At 49.2% G+C, this 12,840-nt stretch overlaps 1 protein-coding gene across 4 annotated transcripts in view; it reads right to left on the bottom strand.

Annotated features, from left to right (window-relative positions):
* GATAD2B (GATA zinc finger domain containing 2B) overlaps positions 1-12,840 on the bottom strand; it is a 63,876-nt gene that overhangs the window by 32,506 nt on the left and 18,530 nt on the right. For 3 of the 4 annotated variants that reach the window (XM_055001216.1, XM_055001242.1, XM_055001233.1), the window contains exon 1: positions 7,538-7,741. The exons of the other annotated variant lie outside the window; for it this stretch is intronic. The gene's annotated coding sequence lies outside the window, so the exon portion shown is untranslated. Of the gene's footprint in view, positions 1-7,537; positions 7,742-12,840 lie in introns of those variants that run through there. 4 annotated transcript variants of the gene reach the window in all.

Raw genomic sequence — 12,840 nt, 5'->3', positions numbered from 1 at the left:
TGTCCAAGGTGAGTCATGGTTGAGAGCTTTTGCCCAGCGGAAAAAAATCTTTGCGGAACTTCTGCCTTTGCGCTCTGCTTGCTGGATTCTTCAAGGGCACTGGGTTGGCTCGTGGACGGCACCCCTCTTCTGATCCGGCAGGCCTGCTCTTCAACTCCCAGCTACCAAAACAGTTGCTACGGGTATCAGATATAATTTCCGAGACCTGCGGAAATACCTTGCAAGTATGCAGAGGCCCAACGACAACTCGGTTTTGGTTACAGAAACTGAAATTGGGCAGTGCGCTGCTGAGACACAGAAACAAACAGACATGGGCCCTTGTTTTTCCTTAATGGTAGCATGGCCAAAAATCCCAGCAAAATTGCACCCCAAGGGTACTAAGGATGAAAGGAATCAAACTGTGGTAAATGCAGAGAAATGGCACAAGCCAACGAGCTGACCCTACCCCCCACTCCCATCTACGTCTCATGTGCCATCAAACACACGGTACCCAAGAACTTTTGCAGGCGAGCGCACACACTCGAACATCTGTGGGATTAGAACCTGGACCCACAGGTAGACCCAGAGCACAGGGAAGCCACAGAAACTCCTTGGCCTCTCAGGCTCCATTGATGAGGCAAGCAGTCCTGACTGGCTTTTAGCCTGGCCTTCCAACTAGCTAGAAACACCATATAAAACAAGGGTGAGCAAATTTATACTTATTATTAACTTCATTTGTACCCTGCCTTTCTCCCCAAAGTGGCTCTGAGCTGTTCTCTTCTCCTCCATTTTATCGTCACAACAATCCTGTGAGGTAGGGTTGGGCCAAGTGTGTGTGACTGGCCCGTGATCACCCAAAAAGGATCCACGACAGAGCGGGGATTTAAGCCTGGGTCACCCGGATCCTAGCCTGACACCCTAACTGACCACTGTGCCATGCACCAGCTCCTAATATTTTTTTTCCAATCTGAAGTCTACATCTGGGTCCCCACCCACTTTTAAGGGCTCCCAAGTTGGGCGCCTGCTCTCCCCATTTCTAGTGCCAGCATCTTCAAGTCAGCACTTCCAAAAGCAGGGAGGGGGAACCAGATGGGGCCACTTGGTCGCCTTTAATGGCTCTTAACGGCACCCCGCCCTTGAGATAGATCTACTGTTTGGGGGGAGCATCAAGCTGCTGCTCTTGGCAAATTGTTACGCACCTACACACCCAATCTCCCAGATATGTCTGCTGTAAGTTGCCCTCCTCCGGTATTAAACCTCTAGCCATTGTTCTGACCTGCTGGTCCATGACAGAGGCTTTGCTGGGTGCCATGTGGTTTTTCCCCACTTAACCCCGCCTCCCGCTATCAATCCACCCTCGCTACCAATCAAACCAAACAGAGAGATTATGGGGACTTCAGCAAGTCCTGACTGCTCAGAGATGCTTCACACATTACGTTGATACCACAAGAAGATCGTGTGTAGTTTGGTGCAGTGGTTTTTTAAAACTTTCAGCGGCAAGAGACTGATCCATCTGCCAACGAAAGGCTTTGCACATCTGCCACAGAACTGCTGTGCATAGCGAAAGACTGTGGGACAAATTCATGTCTGAGGTCACCCAGCGAGTTCACAATGGGGGCAGAATTCAAACTGAGCGCTTCCCTCATTTGTCATTCATTCTTGGCTTCTACACTACGGCAGCTCTGTGTTGCGAAGAGGGTGGGGAAATGACAAAACGTTTAAAGCAGCAGCCAAGATCTGCAGGAACAAAGCCTGTTGCCCGTAGGTCAGTACCCTACTAAGTTCTGGCATGGGATGAAGATCCTTGGGGATGGCAGAAAAGAAGCAGCGGCATCGCAGATATCAAGAAGACGGATCTAGGGAGCCAATCCCTCCCCCTCCCCGAGCCATCTCATCCAACACAGATCCAGGGCTGCGTCAATCTGAGAAAACAAACAAGTTGGATTATCAGTACAAATAGGTTTGCAGAGAGCAAGTCCCTGGGGACTCTGAAGAGCCTGCTTGGCTGACATGGATGAGACCGGCTGTCATCTGACTCAAAGGTCTTGGGTGGTTTTGTTTGCTGGGACCAATTCCAAGCGAAAACACACAGAACAGTGCTTTGCGCTAGCGGTTCATCTGAAGAGCAGAAAGCCTTGCCTATCTGGGTCAGGCCGAAAGGTCAATCTAGTCCAACATCCTGTTTCTAATGGAGGACAACTCCAGGCTCCGGGGAATAGTCTGAGCCTTCGAGAGCCTGGAAATTTTGGGGTGCCGTAATTCCCCTTCCAAAAAGAGCTCAAGTGAAGAGGGATGGAGGAAGGAAGTCCCTCTGTGGGCGAAACACCACAGCCACAAATCACAGCACCTTAATGTGACGCCTTTGCCCGCTAGAACGCATCAACGGTATTACCATTGCCTGCAGATGGAGACAGAGGAACCCTGGGAAAGGGTGAAGGTTATCTACACAAGTTGGAGGGGAAGCGGCAACTTTGACCCCGATGCCACCCAGGCACAATGGCCTGCATCCACAACCACCTTCCATTTCCGCTGGGGCCAGCAATCACCCATTACAAGGCCAGATTTAGGGGCTGCCAGTTGCTGGGTCCTACTAGATAGCTCCGAGGCTGGCCAGATCAGACCGAAGTTCAACCTAGTCCAGCACCAAAGAGCAGTCAGCCTCTGAAAAAGTGACAGTCATGGCTCTAACCTCTTGTGCTCCCCCCCCCCCGGCAGTACCCAGACTTCAGAGGTATACCGGGGGTGGGGGGGCTCTATTTAGCTATCAAGCAACACGTATGCTGTGGGTTCCGACTGTTTTCAGAGCTGAGTTGTGTGCATTTGTTAGCAAGTTCTGGGTTTATTTCTAAGGTACTGGAATCACTCCCAATGCAGGCCGTGACAATTTTTTTTACAGCTTTAGGAGCCAGCCCAAAAATTTAGGATCCATTTTTCAGTCTTTGCTTTCTAATTGCTACCCAAAGCCTAATCTTAAACTCTTCACAGGTGCTTGTCATTTTTTTTAAAAAAGCTGTAACAATAGTGTTGTGTATAAATAAATATGGCGTAACCCTGGTTGTCATCACGACAAAAAGCTAACCTCTGTCCCTCACCTAAATAAGCTTTGTGCTTCTGAGAATAATCGAGGTACATACATGAAATGACTGATGAAAATACTGGGTAGCACAATGAAATTTCTATGTGCCATGGTGCCCTGGATATATCAAGCCCCGACCTAAGGGATAGATCAAGATGGGAAGCCGTGTTAGTCTGTCCGTAGCAGTAGAAAAGAGCAAGAGTCCAGTAGCACCTGCAAGAGTAACAAAATTTGTGCTAGGCTATGAGCTTTCGTGAGTCACAGCTCACTTCTTTAGCACCTAAGGGATACATTCCGTATGGTCCAAGGTCCCCGAGGAATTTGGTGCACTAATCAACCAGCATTGTAAAGATTCATTACTGTAAACTGCCTTGAACTCGCATTTGCAAAAAAAAAAAAAAAAAAGGCGATCTAAAAGAATGTTAATAAATAAAACAAGAAAGATTTTAATGTCTTATGCAGTCTCCATGCACCAGTAAAGAACTGTGCTGCTGGAGTATCAAGGCCACTCTCCCAACTTTGGTAGGGACCGGCAGACACCTCTGGAAGCTCTCGGTCAAGTTATGAAGATGATGAAACAGACGCTGTGGACCTCTTCCACTGACAGAGATACTTCCCTCTTGCGGAAGAAAGACGTCTTCCACCGGCAGAAAGCACCGTCCTTCACTAGTATCTCCCAGGTTATTCACAGTAGTTGCTATTCTCAATATACTACCTCTGTACATGGAGGCTCCTTAAGCTATCCTAGCTGATAGCAGTTATCCATCTCACTACACTGAATTGGCCTCCATCCTTCTTACCTTCAGCCTTCCCTGACTGTGCTGCCTGTAACAGCTTTTTGACATATTTGAATTCCAAGATCCTTGTTTCGCTTTTCCCCAAAAAAGAAAGAAAGCCCAGGCACAAACTAAACCCTTGACAAGGTGATTTCTTCAAGCCCACTGTGCAGGTTAACCCTTTGGCTCAGTGTCACTCCAATCAGCCCCCCCGCCGCTGGCTGCGACATCTCAACTCCTCCGCCCGCGCTCCATGCAAAGCACTGTTGCCGTCATAAAGATGCATTTCAAGACCGAACGCACAAAATGGCTGGCTCCCAAGACAAACGGTTTCCACACAATGCTATAAAAAGGACAATCGCCTAAAAAGGAAATCGGGACTTGACAGCCAGGCAGACCAGAGAGGAGGAGAGGCAAAGAGATCGACACCGGGACTCGCCCCTGCTGCCCAGGCAGGCTGCCTTGAACCCTGATAATCCCTTCGGACCGTAAGTGGTCACGACACAGTTGTTCACGTTCTCGTTCCACGCGCAACTCGCAGAGAGACGTGCTACGCCACAACTGTGCCTGTGTTTGGGGGAGGGGAATGTGACAATCAGGGACCGAAGGAAGAGAAAGCTCGGCTTACAAGAAAAGTGGGTCTTCCGTCCAAGAAGCACGGAGTCCAAATTCCATCGCGATCCATTGCAGAAAGAGAAAAGGATCTCAACCGTCTGTGCGTGAAGCACTGCAGAGAAGCAGCAACAAAAAACAGTTCCAGACAGAGCGCTGTCTGTTTTCAAAAGCATCACAGAGCTCTCGTGAGCGGCAGCGGCTGCTGACGGCCTCTCCTTAGCCAAGCTTGAGCTCACCGAGACAGCTCCACTTCTCTCTCCTTTACAGCCCTTCCGAGGTGAACAAACCAAGCAAACAGGGAAAGCTTTCTTTGTAAAGAAGAAGAAACGGTACATCGTAAAGGCTCTGGAGAGAAAAGTGGTCTCCTTTCTGCAGCGTAGTCGCGGGAGGGGGCAAGGAGGAGGAGAAGGGAGCGCTTCGGCTACGGGAAGAGGGAAACGCAGAACTGGGACACAGCGCTCAATTTCCACAAGCGAAGATAAGAACTTTGGGCAACCGGCCGAATGCAAAGGCAGTCAAAGTTGTTCCAAGAGGATCCAGTGACCCCAGCTCTGCAGTTCAGGCTAGGGCCACGCCAAGAGATTTAAAAGAAATCCTTCGCTATTGAACCTGCCTTATAACGAGTCAGGCCACCCGTCATCTGGCTCAGGATCATCTCTTTTGACTAGCTGTGGCTCTACGAGATCTCAGGCAAAGGTCCTTCCCCAATTCCCCTTGAACCAGAGTGCTCGGGGAACAAACCAGGAACTGCCTGCGTTCCAAGCCAGCGCTCTTATCGTTCTCCACAGTAATAAAGCGCTTGGACACTTTCTAGTACATACAACAACTCAGCAAGGAGGGCCAGAATTGTTACATCCCATCTCAGCTGGAAGAATACAGTGTATTGCCTAAAGCAACCCAGAGGCAAGATCTGAACTAGAAACCATTCGCATTTTCTGCTCCTACACCATGCCGGCTCTCACATCAGCTCCCAGTGCTTAAAACATCTGGATGACGAGAGGTCAGGCTGAAAACCTTCAGGTTGCCTTTCGGTTACAGCCACCATCCCACATCTATACATACGACAAAGCAGGGTGGAAAGGAGGTAAGTGCAAGTCTGGGGTGCCATTCTGAACGCTCCCATATGCTGAAAAACTCCTACGAGTCAAGAATTAGGACATCCATTGGAGAGATTTTCGCCCAGTCCACTTCTTGCTATGCTCGTTTTCCTATCTGGACATTAAAAAAGTGCTCCCCGCCCTGCAGCCTGAAGCGCTCAAGTCTTTTCTCCCATCTCAAAATTACCACCGCATTGTAATGTGCACAGAGACCTGGCCTCAGATTCACACAGGGGAGGAGAGGGAAGAGAAGAAAGCAGAGGAAATATCGATATATACCCTCGGCTCAAACTGTTTCGAAAAGAATTCCTATTTTTAATGGGAGAGGGGAGAGAGGCTGCATAACAAACTGGATTGGAATCTATGAACCCGCGTAAAGCCTTTGGGTGAAGCAAAGAGCCCTGCTCAAGTGGAGGAAACCCGTTTCACAGGAGGGAGGCTCCACCACTAGCAAAATGGATTCCTGGGATCCAATACATTTATGGGGGAAAGCAATGCATCATTGGGGCGTTTACATTTCTCCCGATCATGGCTCCGCTTTTTAATTTCAATGTTATAACAGTCTGCAGGGCCTCCCAGGCCTTGCCTCAAAGCCACAGGAGTACCGACCACTCCACATTAGAGAGAGCCACAGCTGAGTTCAAATCCTTCCTCCACCAGTAACGAGGCGGGGGGCCTTCCGCAAACCTCTGTCGAGCTCTTAGTTCCCTGGGGTGTCTGTGGAATCTAGGCCTCCGTTTCGGTCAAGGTTCTCCGAAGTTTCGTCTTCGAACTTTCGCACCGGAGTGGAATGCCACGGGAGAGCCGAAGGAATAACAATTACACACTAGGAATACATGGAGTGCCTTTCCCTGGCCACTGAGGAACCAGGGTCAGTGGAGTTTGGGGTTTCCGGAGCAGAGAATGATGGAAATCGGGAAAAGGCAGACCTTTGCCCGGCTTGTCATGGGGACAATCAAGGCCACGAGGCACAGGAATAGATGCTTAAAAAAAAAACTGGTTCACCAAAATTTTTGCTCCATCACAATAAACTAAAAACCCCTTACAGAAGGAATCTTTAACCTGTGGTGAGGGGGGGAACATTATGAATTCCAGCACCTGAGAAAGGTTTCAATGTGTCTGCTGTCTTATTTCTTTAATGCTAGGAGATCAGAGAGGGGTGGGGAAGGTGGTTCTGCCCCCTACACACACGCTTCCCACAGCTATCATCATAGCTTAAACTGCAGAGTTTTCTTTTGGAGGGGGAGGGAGAAGCTGGAGAATGAAGGATGTTGGCATTCGCTCAATGACCGCCCGGCCATTTTAATACAATAAAAGGGTGGGGAGGCAGAATGTGGTTTGAAGACCTGTCTCTCCCCTTCCTCTTCTCCTTCTCCCCCTCCCATCCGCCAGGGTGACGCAGACTCCCTTATATAATAGCCTGCGATTTCCTAGACTGCAAGGAAGGCCTCCGCCGACTCTACCCCCCCCCTTTGTGCTCAGTATACACTTCACACACGCGCATAAGCGTCTCCAGCCCTTGGCACGGTGCCAGCCCTCTCCCTCGTCAGCTGGCTGCCTCCATTCACAGAGCAGGGTTGTAGCTGACATGAAAAGAAGGGAGGCGGGGTGGAGGAGGAAGGGGGGAAAGGGAGGGGGAGAGAGAGAGAGAGAGAAGGTTCGGGGTATTCTATCAAACTATCAGCACGCCAGAGAGACAATAGAATTTCTTTGCCATATTCCCCAAATAATCCTCCTTTACCTTCCTCCCCCCCACCGTCCTCTTCCTCTGCGGCTTAAGATCAGCAAGCGCATGGACAGGGGGAGGGGGCAATTCAAAAAAATTATACTACACAGATTTCCCCCCCCCCAAAATGTTAAAAACCAAACACTGGACAGCTTGTGGCTATAAAAGACACATTTTTAAAAAACGAGGTCTTGCCTATTCCCTAAAGACCCTTTTGTTAAATATATAGAGATATATATAAAACAAGACAGTCCGACAGACTACTTACAGGTAGCGTGTTCTCCCTCGCTCCTCTACTTGTCAAGAGGAGGGGAGAGACAGACAGACGGAGGGGAAGACAGATTGCGAGCACACGAGGGCAGGGGGGAAAGCCAGGGTTTTTTTCACGAGAAGCCCCCTCGGTGGAACATGGGCGGCCGCGGCGTGCCATCCCCCTCCAGGGACCTGCCGGAGCCCAGTTGCGGAACGGGCACGTCCCTGCCAATCATCTGTGGTGCCGTTATATTAAACAAAAGAAAAGGGGGGATGCTTACTTTTACCCATGATGCCTAGCGGGGGCAGGGGAAAAAAATAAAACCAGTTGCAGCCGGTTTGTAACCTCAGGACATGGAATTATCGCTTAATTTTTTTTTAAAGTTGGTTGTGGCATAAGAGCCAGCTAACTGCTTCACCCCCCCCTCCTTCTCCACGACTTCCATCATCAGCTCTGCCGCGCTGGCTCTCTTGCCCCCACTCCTTAAAGCATATGCTGGCACCTTGCCAAACTTTGCCTTTCATTCATGAGTGTGGGCTTCTCCTCCAAGGGTCTTTTAACTGCTTGGCTGCCGAAAATATCTAGCAATATCATTTGGCGCTTGGAAAAAAAAATAGCACCATTTAATTGAGCGGTCTCTTCGGCCCAGGAGAGCACCCCGGCAGAGAAATCAGAAATGAAGCAAAAGGCCTGTCCCCGGTCACCCGGCCCACTTCGAAAGGCGTGAGACCGAGCGACAAACGACGCAAAACAGAGGTACTTGGCTGGGCCTCTGCAATCCAAAATGCTCCTCCGTTCTCAGGACCCAACCTTCAAAAGCCGCCTTACCCATCATGAGCCATCTTCCCAGCCTAGGAAGGCATCTCACCAAAGCTACCCAATATAGGGCCAGGGAGCATTTGTGAAGCTGCCTTTATATAGAGTCAGGACATGGGGCTACATAGCTCAATACTGTCTACTACTCTGACCGGTAGCAGCTCTCCAGTGACTCAGGCAGAAAAAGGCCTTTCCTAAAGCCTGCTATCAGAGATCCCTGGAGACGCCTGGGACCTTCAGCAAGGAAAGTACGTGCTCTCTCTCAGTCACAGACCCTCCTCTGGCTTCACGAAGAAGCCATCACATTACAGAGTGAAGCTATACGGACATCATATTCAGATAACCTTCGCAGACTGACTCTTCTACATCTCCTCCACCGCCTAGTGTAGTTTCGGTGATTCTGCACATTCGCACATGGCCCCGCTGCCCCAACATGACTAGGTCCAATTCCTAGGCTCAAATACTCCAAGGCAGTTCCATCCCCAACCAATATTGTTGGAGAAACTAGGGTTACAACAGCACGTCTCCTCGAATGTGGATGGAGCAAACCAACCAGGAAACATATCATCTACATACCTCTCTTGGATTGGTCAAGCACACAACTGGTTGGGTGTGCCTGGGCCGTTCATCGGTGTGAGAGCAAAGGGGCCTTGACAGCACTTCTGCTATTACCTCGAATGTACTGCCACTCTAATTACGAATGCCAAGCATAGAAGATTTTGACCAACAAGACGCTTGGACAAAACCAAGCTTTTCGCATGGCCCCAAGCAGCAGTGGCTGAAGATGGCTTTCCGAAACTGCCAAAAGTTCAGGATGTGAGTCGCTCTAAAGGCCTTCCTTCCTCTATGTACGGGACAGCAAGTCTGGGGTATGTTAGTTGAGAGTCAATCCCAAATATGTTTTGTCTAACCTACACATGAGGGCCATGAATCCATAAGACCCGGACTCCCACGCCAAATCCTGTGTTTCAAATTCGGTAAATGCCTGGTGTGTTTTGATATTTTATGAGAGGAATGCCAGTCGAGTGGACACAGACAAATTAAGAGAAGGACTTTATACCAGAAAGAGGAAGGCTGCAAAGCTGCTCTATGTTGCTCTGCCCCTTGGAGAGTCCAACCCCTGAGAAAGTCCCTTCCATCACAAGTAGAAACGACATGACTGAAGAAAGGGAATTATCACTCGCTTCTGCTGGGGCAGCTGTCCTCAAGCTAGAAACTACCATCTACCTCAGGGATGGCGGTGGCTAAAAGGATGATTGGCAGGCTGTGACCCCACCCCTACCCAGGACAGCATTTACTTATCCTCCCCCCCGCCCGAATCGATGGGAGCCATAACCCTACAGGGGATAAAGAAAGAGATTTGCTCAGGGACCCCAGTGGAATAGAAAGCTATATTCTAACCTTCGCCTCCCTGCCCAGTGGCCACAAAATCCAGGACAACTTCCCCACCACCAGCTAAATATATAAAATGAAGAGCAGAACAATATAAGCCACTCTGGGTCCCAAAATAAACAAAAGGAATAAAAAATTTTAAATTGCAACCACCAGTCTAAGCGTGCCCTATAGAACTTAGTGGGAGTTACTGAGAACTGCATGCGATTCTACTGACAGAGCCCCCCCCCCCTTCATCTGTGCAGCCGGTCTGTTCCTTGGTCACGCTATGGTGTGACGGACCTGTTAGTTGGCTTAGACAGATAGATAGTGAATTTGATTGACAGCACTTGGAATCGATGAGGAAAGCTCCACGGTGAAGGAGATGAACGAAGTGCAAACGGGGGCAGAAGAGAACTTCGCTGAGGCACAAACACGCGTCTTTCAAAAAGTGGAGGCCTTGCACAGACTCGGGAAGCAAACTGGAGAAAGCGAGGCAGGCTTAAAGCAGAGCAGCCTAACTATGGCAGGCTTGCACAGGGGGGGGGAAAGTAATGCAGGAAAAAGATGGGGGAGAGAGAGAGAGTGAGAGAGAGAGAGAGAGAGAGAGAGAGAGAGAGAGAGAGAGAAGACTGGGTTGGATGCTATGAACTGCAAGCAGAAGGCGCTCTTTTTCTGACCTGCCTTTTTGCCAGACGCCCCCTAAAGCCACTGAAAAACCAGCATGGGGGGCATCACAAGGCAGAGGGAGCCACAGGGAGGAGAGGAAATGGGGCAAATTCATCCCAGCTTCTTCTTGCACCAATGGAAAGTTTACTTAGTCAACAGATGGAGGTGGGGGGAGTTGACGTTGCCTGATTTCTCCTCTTCTCCGTAGCCCCCTGGGATCCAACTCACAGTCAAGAGCGCAGAGGTTAGCCCTCCATTAACAGACAAAAAGACAGCCTGAACCTGGGGACAATTGCCTTCTCTTGGTCCCTGGCACCTGCCACAAAAAGGGATGCTCTTTTTCTCCACTGACTCAGCAAGCTGTGCTGCCTAGTCAGGAGCCGGCTGCCTCCACTTCCCCCACAGGGGAGCATTTCAACATGCTACTCTTTCCTGCCCACCACCATCAGAAGTGGTATGGCCCAAGAACCCCTGATTTCCCTGGATGTTAAAGGGACCCCCCCCCCCCAATTCGCTACTCAAAACCTCATGCGCCTAGTTCGCATTGATTCTGATTCACCCCACCCCCCTTCATCCAAACAACTTTTCCAGAGCTGACCCGCTTAGCTTCAGCGGCAGAGTTGCCTTATCTTGGCTGCAACTCGTTCGGTATTTATTGTAAGCTGCTCAGAGAACAGCCGTTGCTGAGCAGCCTTGGTAAATCTAATTAATTAAATAACTTTTTTTAAAAAAAAGAGCCGTCGAACCATTCTCTGTGCCGGTTATAATACTGGGATGTGCTGAGCACATCTGAAGTTTTGAAGCGCTCCATGAATATTCTTTCTCAGTAATCCTTACAACAACCGTGTATTAAGTGTTCGCCTCCCCCTACTTCTACAGTTGGAGGTAGAGGCTGAGAGAGGAAGAGAGTTTGTGGCTGCAGAGCGATGGGAACCTGGCGTTTCCCAGCTCACAACCAAGGAGCATGTTCCAGGTGGATCATATCACTGTAAAACCTCCATGCGCACTTGCCATGCGCAGCGCCCGCAGTTATAAATACCGCTTGCCCAGACACCCTTCAGATGTCAGAATCTCCTGCATGTGTCCAAAGAAGGGGAACTTTACTTGCATTCTCCAAAAACGAAAACTACAATTCGAGCGGTACCTTCGTTGGGAACAGCGACTACGACACAACCTTTTGCTTGTGCGTGCTTTTGTATTACAGAAGCTGGACCCAATATAGGTACTGCGTGGATTGTGATTTTCGTTTCTGGATTATACGGATTATACCAGTACGGTTGCGAACGACCTTTCGTTAACGTAGAACTGGTAACTTGGGGGCTTGTTTCCGCCATTCTGATGGCAGGGTTGAGTTACATTCATAGCAGAGGTCAGGTTTGCTGGGGAAGGCGCACAGAGAGTTACAGCGTGGCACCAATCTATCATTATGAAGATCCCCAAACTCCGTTCTGGGGGCGCTAGGAGCATATTTTTAATCAAAAGATACTTTTCTGGATTAAAACATGGTGCGACCGCATGGATTTATTCTGCTAAGAGCAGTGCTTTCCGTCAGTACAAGACACCTCCCCATTGGGGAAGACTCACGTCGGGGGAAGCACCAACACTAGTTTAACGGCTCTCTTAATGGGTGCTGGTTAATGCATGACCCATCGCCACGTCCCTGTGTGACTTATGCAAACTAGGGCTGGTGCTCAAAGAAAGCTTCATCAAATAATCATATGAGCTTTCAGCGATTAATCAGTTCTATTAACTGATTTAATTTGCATACATCTGAATATCAATAAACCCCAACGCTTCGAAGATTGCTTTCTTTGGGGTTTCAATTACGCACCCACCTGTTGCACCAGGGATCACGCTATCGCGTTCCTTCCTGTGTGTGAAAGTAGATGAGGGCACATCCCTGTGTGATGCACGGATGCCTCTTCTAAGACGATTTCCACCTCTCTGGTTTTTGTAAAGACTTATAGTAACAGTAATAATTCAGCTTTTAAAAAACTGTGATGCCATACTGATTGGGGCAGCTTTCAGCTGAGAAGTTTACAGTGCGAACCTAAAAACGCTTTTCTGGGAATAAGCTTCATTTAAACAGAACTGAGCAGGGTTCTGGCGAGATCTGCTCAGGATTGCTTTCTCAGTCGATCCTGTCTGATTCATCAACTGACCATCACGGCACGAACTCAAAATTATAATTATCCCAGAATTCCCAGCCAGGGCCTAAGTGAGTTCAGCACATTAAGAAACATGGCACAATCTGACCCTTGATGGAAGTGAGAAAGGGTAATTAAGATGTAATTAAACACGGGGGGGGGGGGGCCATGGTACAACCACAGCCACAATTTAAATTCTCCGTTCAAAATCATGCAAATCACGGCAATTACACTGAACGTATATAACTTGCTGTGCTTTCAAGTTTTAGGTTCATGGAGGACTGTGGCCTTGGGGGAGACCAGCGGGCAAAGAGA

Source organism: Eublepharis macularius, chromosome 1 (assembly GCF_028583425.1).
Source record: "Eublepharis macularius isolate TG4126 chromosome 1, MPM_Emac_v1.0, whole genome shotgun sequence".
NCBI classification, from domain to species: domain Eukaryota; kingdom Metazoa; phylum Chordata; class Lepidosauria; order Squamata; family Eublepharidae; genus Eublepharis; species Eublepharis macularius.
This window is presented reverse-complemented; position numbering and strand designations above follow the sequence as displayed.